An 8,662-nucleotide genomic window follows, 5' to 3' on the forward strand; every position below is an offset into this window, starting at 1 on the left:
ACTATTGAAGATATAGAAAAGCGTGGACCCCCAATGAAGGTTATGTGGTATCTTCCCATCATTCCAAGGATGAAGCGTTTGTTTTCAAACCCAAACGATGTTAAGAATCTTAGATGACATGCAGATGAGAGGAAATGTGATGGCATGTGATGTGATTCCAATAGCCACATAGAGAAAGGTTCTTGACCTTCTTAGGAATCAACTTGAGTTGGACAATAGTTAGGCACTTTTTCTTAGAATTGGATCATTGTTCTAAGTCAAGAACTCTCCAAAAACTAGCACCAATTCCAAACTCATATGGAAGTTCCAATTATAGTCAAATTGAACCGAACAAAATGGAACAAAAGATAAGCAAAATGAATTAGAAGTGCTGGAAATTAAAATGCACCGAACCAAAACAGAAAAGAATAAGAACAGCTGCTGGAAAATGAAAGATAACCAAACCAAAACTCAAGAACACAAGCTAAACATGAACAATTGAAAGAGTAGGAAGGAAGGAGAAGATAAAAGCTTATGGAGTTGGAAGAGAAGGTGAGTGATCACGCCACTAGAAGGTTGGTTGCTCCTAGATGAGTGTGCTGCTGCCACTTGAGGACACCATGGATCCTTCAAGATAAGACTAGAGAAGAAGGCTCAAAAGCTCTCCAATGCTCACTCAAAAATTGAGTATAGTTTCTTTACTCCAATTTCAATTCTGAATTGTACAAGCTAAGCACCTTTATTTATAGCCTAGAGGTGCTGAAAAATAGGTGGGAAATTTCAAATAAAACTCATTTGAAATTCCCACCAAAAACAAGTCACATGGGAGGTGTGACCTTTTTCTACTATGACACCTCCTAAAAACTACACCTACACCACTCTCCTAAGTCACATGGACAATGTGACTTTATTTTACATTTTCACACACCTTTATTTAATAACCACACCTCCTAAAACTATACAAGAGTATTTCAAAGCTTGGCCTTGCCCCTCATGGGATGGACTTGGGCTCTTTGGGCTTTGGCCTTCTTGGGCTTGGGCTTTGGGCTTGGGCCTCATCTTTATTTTATGTCTTCTTTTAATTTTGAGAAGACTAGAAGGAAGAACTTCAAATGTGAGGGTGGATGTCCTCTTCCTCCATTAATAAAAGCTTCCTTTATTTGATTCTCATCATACTCCTCGAGTTGGAGAGAATTCGTCCACGAATTCTGAATCCCTGCATATAACAAAGTCAGTTTAGTTTTACAATTAAAAGTGGAAGAAAAATGTAAACATGACTTAGCATTTGTAAATAATGGGATTTCAGAAAAGGAGGTTCTATAAATCGACCAAGTTGGAAAAATTTGTTTGGGAATGATGTGATGTTTTGGAAAAAGACCTCTTAAATGGTGACAACCATTAGGAGGTATGAACAAATCATCCCTAACATTTTTTAACCAAGATGGTGGTGAAATAGGAACCTTGGGTAATGAAAAAGATAAGGAAGGAAAACACCTTGGAGGTGAAAGGATAAGACCCATGTCAACTTGGCCTTCTTTGTCTTTTTCTTGTTTACTTGTGGTAGATGGGTGAGTTAGGTCTTGTTTTACCTTGTTGATCTTTAAGATTTGCTTTTGTGGACAATGAAGAGCTATGTGCCCAAAACCTAAACATTTAAAACATTTGATATTTGAAGTTTTGGTAGGTGACTTAGGAGTAGAAAGATTTGTAGTAGAAACTTTGTTTGGAAACATGGTTTGTTTGGAAAAATTGGAAGGAGAAATTTTGTTTGCATCCTTCCTAGAAGAGTTGTAGAAATCATCATCATGAGTATTTTTGAAAGTTTTGTTCAAAAGATATGATTCTACCTTGATGGCTTTGCGAAACACGCTCTTTAAAGAAGAATATTCTTTTAATTCTACAAAATCTCTAATATCTCTTTTCAAACCACGTACAAACCATTTAATCTTTGACTCTTCATTAGCATGCATATTCATTTTAGTCAAAGTTGTTTCAAAATCTTTAAAGTATTCATCTACCATCCTATGTCCTTGAGGAAGCCTTTGGAACTTCAACAAGTGTTCCTTCCTAGAAGGAGGAACAAACCTCGCGCGCATACACTCTTTCAAAGCATTCCAAGAAACCACGGGAGGTTTCTTGCGATATATAATGTCCATTACAATTTTATGCCACCATTCTTTGGCATAGCCCAAAAAGGATAAAGAAACTAATCTAAGTTTTTGGTCATCTTGGACCTTATACACATGAAAATAATGGTCAACCTTAGTCTCCCATTCTAAATACACAATAAGATCACTATCACCATTAAAACTAGGGACTTGTCTACAAGAAATGTTGAACACTTGGTGATATCTTTGGTCACGGTTATAGCTCTCTTCATGAGAATGATGGGGATGCTTCCTTCTTCTATGGTCCTCTTCACGGCCTATGTCATTTGAAGAACCTCTTGTTGAAGGTTTATATGAATGATGTCCATCATGGATAGAGTGAGATGGCCTAGCTTTTTGCACCTCCATCTTTTGCAATTTCTCTTCCAAGCGTCTAATGGTTCTTTGTGCTTCATGTAATTCACCAAGGATTGAAGCTTTGGAAGGAGAATTCTGCTTGTATGATGCATCACTTGAAAATCCAGCCATTTGTAATTAAAAACAGCAAATACACAAAAACAGTAAACAAGTCAAGAACAAAAATTAGTAAAAACAGTGAGTGCTTCAAGTAAAAAGCCGAAGTGAAATGAGGCAGAAGACGAGGTCACTCTCAAAGAAATAATATCCTTGCACCAATCTGATCTTGAGGTCTTGGAATCCTCAAATGAAAGATGTCAAAGCAAGCACACCAACCTCAAAGGCAACCACCACAAAACCAATGAAACAATAAAGACAAACAAGAAAAGGTATAAGCAAAGAAAGATAATTGCAAAAGGAATACTGTATGTAAGACAAACTCAAAGATTAAAGAATGAAAGACAATCAAGAAAATAAAGAACTCAATGAGGAAAGAAGGCACACCAAAAGAGTCCTAGAGAAAAGTACTAGAGTAGATTTAAAAAACAAAAACAGAACTACAAGAAAACAATGTTGTATGCAAACTGTGCTATGTTTACAGATTTAACTGGAACGATTGAAAGCGAACTGGAATGTAAAAAATTAACCACAGAAACTTCAATGTCTCAACTCAATAATGGCACTGGAACGAACTAAAAACAGTAAGCCAATTGAGAGAAATAAATTTTTCAAAATTGCTGCCCAATTACCGTCTTTTGTTCAGCAGTAATGTACACTTTTCGTATTTTATTTATCATTTTTTGTGTACTTGGAATTTTTGAGTGCTTCTTTTTGCTATGGTTTTGTAACACTTTGAAGAATGTAAATCCAAATTTTCACAAATTTCCAGTGAGCCAATTAATTGCAGTAAATTGAAAACAGTAGCACGTTTGTAAGAAAACAGAGGAACCTATTTAGGAATGAAAAACAGTATGATGAACTAGCAAAGACATAATGGAAATTGTGTAAAGGAACTTGTATAGAACTAGAATACAAGCATGAACTCAAATCTAAAAAATGAAAATGCACAAAGGATCAAGCAATAAACTCAAAAACAGAAAGTAAACCAAAGCAAGAAACAATCAAAGCAATAAAAGTACTACAAGAAGTAATGACAATTATGGAATAACATGACTAAGACAAAACTTGACATGATTACAAAATTAAAAGACATATCACAAGATGTATCAACAAGTGAAAGGAAGCTTAAGGTCAGCTCTAGGAAGGTGAATGCCATTCCAAAAGAGCAGCCATACTCATATGAACAATGAGTGTCATAAACCTTTTCACAAACACTTGGTGTAACAAAAGAAAAACAGCAAGAAAAACTCAATTAAGCCTAAAACAGAAACTTAAATTGCAAGAAATTAAAAGAGCTCTTGAAATAAAGTGCTACACAACTCAACAATTAAACAAGAAGAACCTAAGACTCATGATACCACATGATGTGATTCCAATAGCAAGATATAGATGATTCTTTGACATTTTATGGAATCAACTTGAGTTGGAGAATGAATAGGCACTTTTAATAGAAATGGATCAATGTTCTATGTTTCAAGAACTCACCAAAACTTGCACCAAACACCAAACTCACATGGAAGACCCATTTCTTGCCAATTGAACCGATTAAATTGAACAAGAAAGTAAATGAACCGATTGAAACTCTAAAGAAAGCAATTGAACCGAACAAAACATGAAAAGGAGCTACTGAACTGAATTAAAACAGTAAGAAATTGAAAAGAACTGAACAAAAATGCAAGAAAAGGAAGATGAACCGAATAAAAGAAACTACACTTGTTTTAGAGTTCATATGGACATGGAAATGGAAGAACTAAATGGAGAAGAGAGGAAACTTATGTGGATGAAGAACTTGATTGATGAACACGCCACTTGAAGTGTGATTGCTCCAAGATAAGTGTGAATTGCCGCCACTTGAGGGAACCAAGGCTCTCAAGATGAGACTAGGAAGAGGAGAAATCAAATCTCACTCACTCAATCACCAAATTGGGAGAGTTTCTTTACTACAAATTCCAAATCTGAATTGTACAAGCTAAGCACCTTTATTTATAGCCTAGAGGTGCTGAAAAATAGGTGGGAAATTTCAAATAAAACTCATTTGAAATTCCCACCAAAAACAAGTCACATGGGAGGTGTGACATTTTTCTACTATGACACCTCCTAAAAACTACACCTACACCACTCTCCTAAGTCACATGGACAATGTGACTTTATTTTACATTTTCACACACCTTTATTTAATAACCACACCTCCTAAAACTATACAAGAGTATTTCAAAGCTTGGCCTTGCCCCTCATGGGATGGACTTGGGCTCTTTGGGCTTTGGCCTTCTTGGGCTTGGGCTTGGGCTTTGGGCTTGGGCCTCATCTTTATTTTATGTCTTCTTTTAATTTTGAGAAGACTAGAAGGAAGAACTTCAAATGTGAGGGTGGATGTCCTCTTCCTCCATTAATAAAAGCCTCCTTTATTTGATTCTCATCAGCATGTACCGACATCCAGTTAATTCTATTCAGTTGAAGAAATTTGATGATGAGTTTCCAGAGTTTGGTAAAGAATCAAGAAATATCCGACTTGGTTTAGCTACATACAAAATGAATTTGTTTGGTAATATGAGTACAAATCACAGTTCATGGCCTGTTTTACTAGTTATTTACTACTTACCTCCTGGATTGTGCATGAAGCAAAAATACATGATGTTGTCTATAATGATATCCGGTCCGAAACAACCAGGGAATGACATAGATGTTTATCTAAGTCCTCTAATTGAAGATTTGAAGTTAATGTGGGATCAGGGTGTTGAAGTATTTGACGAATTTGCTAATGAAACTTTCAAGTTGCATGCCATGTTATTTTGCACCATCAATGACTTTCCGACATATGGTAACTTATCAGGTTATAGTGTTAAGGGTTATAAAGCATGTCCAATATGTGAAGAAGACACTGCTTCTCAACAATTGAAACATGGAAGGAAGATAGTATATCTTCGGCATCAGAGGTTTCTTAGAAGTCATAATCCTTACCGAAGTTTGAAAAAAGTCTTTAATGGACATCAAAAGACTAATGGTCCACCAACTCCATTAACTGGTGTTGAGATTTACGAAAAGGTAAATAACATAGACCACACCTTCGATAAGTAAAAAAAAGTCATATATGACAAACATTTGGAAGAAAATATCAATCTTCTTTGATCTTCCGTATTGATCAAGGTTAGAAGTCAGACATTGTATAGATGTAATGCATGTTGGGAAGAATGTGTGTGATAGCTTAATTGGTACACTTCAAAATTCTGGTGTTACTCTCGAAGTCGAGTCAATGTAGTTTTCCACTTCGAAAGATACAAATCTTGTACTCGGATCAATGGCATACTATGGGTTTATAGAAAAGATATGAGAGGTTGATTATACTAAGTTTTTCGTTCCAGTTTTCAAGTGTAAATGAGTTGAAAATAAAAGTGGGGTTAAAATTGATGAATCAGGATTCACACTAGTGGACTTTCGAAAGATAGGGTGTCGAGATGAGCCATTTATAATGGTTCAAAAAGCATCTCAGGTTTTCTACGTGAAAGATCCTACGTCAGAACATTGGTATGTCGTTTTACACGGGAAAAAACAAAAGGAGGCCATAGAATATTGAAAATGGTGACGCCCGTTCATTCACACTAATGATAATTAATAAAGATGACGATGTACTTGGTGATGTACATGCAACCGTAAAGACCACACAAAAGGATTTTAGATATGAACATTCAACCCACTATGGTAATAAATTTAGAAATATTTTTGATAATACGCATTTAGAATTTTATGTATTTGTTTTATATTATTTTAATTCGATGCAGATTAACTAATGTTTGTTACCTAATTTTTTAACACAAATATGGATGACGATTAGACTCCAATCAGATCCCGATCCAGACGAGGCAAGACCTACTAGATTGAAGCGTCTCGCATTAAAACGTGTTACTGGTGAGACGACACGTGTTGAAATTGATGTCAACACTGGAGTGGCTTTTGGTCCTAATGCAGATGAGTTTAATAGTTATCTTGGAGTTGTTTCTCGTGAGAGGCTCTCCATTTTGATTAATTCATGGGATGACGTGTCAGAGGTCGATCGGAACATGCTCCGGAAGGATGTTCGGGTAAGTTTTACATTATTATTGTTATCATATAATGCTTTTTAATATTCATTGATGAATTTTAATTTGATGATGTTATTTTGTAAGCAAATTTTAAAATTCCTAATGTGGAACCGCTTCGATCAAAGATTATATCCAATATCGGACTTAAATTTCGTCACTTTAAGTCAATACTGGCAACAAAATATATTTTTGGCAAGCTTAAAGGCGAAAGTCCTTGTTTAAAGTATAAACATATTGATGAAGAGACATTGCGCCTTTTTAAAGAAAGCCGTGAAAATGAAGCTTGGATGGTAAGTGAAGTTACTTAACTATTTTTATTTATATAACATTTAATTCACTTTGTTTATTTCAATTATGACAAGATCGTCGGAAGAAAGCTCAAGAGATAGCTTTAAAGAATGTTACCACGCACGTACTGTCTCGTTCGGGGTATCGAAAGCTTGAACAATCACTGATGGTGGAAAAGGAGCAATCTAGACAGGGGACTACGTCTGAGAATATGGAAATAAGGGTCACTTCTAGAGGGTCTCATCCAATCTGTTTAGCAACTACAACTAAGGAAGTTATAGGATCGTCAATAGGAACCTCATACTTCCTTTTCGGAATTTCCGACGAGGTTTCTACAAAACAAAGAACATTAGTATTAAATTAGATGTAATATATAAATATGAATACTAATATAATGAAATGAAATTATTACCGGAGGTTCTGGCATAATTCGAATGAGGTGTCTGGGCCAGGTTACGAATGTCTGAAATGCATCGGCCACAGTGGATACCTCTTATGAAGGTAGTGGAACACGAGCATCAAGTACTCGTACTCTTTCAACTGTTACCTTCGCCACATCAAGGGAGAGAAGAACGTTATGTAAGGTGGTGACCTATTCATAGACTTTTCCAATGGCCACTGATGAGCATATATTTATTCACACTCACAAGCCTTATTCATAGATTATTGGACTATAATAATAAATAAATCCATTTTTTTAATTAATATTCTTATAATTGGGTTTATTTGGGCCTTAACTATTATTATTGTTAATTCTGTGTTTTTAGAGTAAATTATCCGGAGGAAGCATCTACCTTTGTGAACGGGCCAAATATGCAAAAGTCCAAGTTGCTTTTTGAACCAAAACAAGAAACAAATTCTGAGGAGAAGAAAGAGAAAATAAAATCTACAATATCTCAGAAACAGAATTGGAAGCAAATCTTCTGCAAAATACAAGAATTCTGGAAAGATGGAAACTTGGAAACGGTTAACAAAATATAAACTACAATATTTTCCCAAGATCCTTGGAGCAAAAAAGCCTATAAAAGGACACAAGCATCAAGGAGAAAAGGGGGAGCTTCATAGGGTTTTCTTAGTTTATTTTCTTCTTTGTAATTCTTTTGTTTTGCCTCCGCATGGAAGACTAAACCTTTTTGGTTGATTCCTTTGTGATTCCCCATTGAGTTTTGAGGTTTTGATCAATAAAAGTTTCTATTTTTAATTCTTTATAGCAGTTGTTTTTATTGTCTAATCTCCTGAAAAATTGGTTTTTGTGAGAGGTTGTACTTGAACGCATGATTGAGAGTCTTCCTTATCTTAAACTTTGGTTTCTTAGTTAGTTCGCATTGTTCTAATTAATTTCTTGGGCGCATGATTCAAGAGAGAGGAGATAAGCATTCTCATGGAGTATACGCATGGAACAAAGTGGGTATTGATTAAACTAGTAGACGCATGTTTTACTGGTGAGTTTCAGTTGAATCAGATCGGTGCATGTTCAATCTAATTTAGCTCTGTTGGAGGATTGAGAAAAGATTAATCTTTAGAGAAATGTGAAGAATTCAATGGTGGAAGAACTTGGGGATCAACCACTTTTTATTTTCTATTTCAATCTCTTCTATATTTTCTGCATAACTATGTTAACCCCCTTTTTATTATTATTGTTATTACTAACTTTTCATTGCTTGTAGATAGATTTTGAATTCGGTTAACTGAATC

Source organism: Phaseolus vulgaris, chromosome 11, assembly GCF_051622355.1.
Source record: "Phaseolus vulgaris cultivar YP4 chromosome 11, ASM5162235v1, whole genome shotgun sequence".
NCBI classification, from domain to species: Eukaryota; Viridiplantae; Streptophyta; class Magnoliopsida; order Fabales; family Fabaceae; genus Phaseolus; species Phaseolus vulgaris.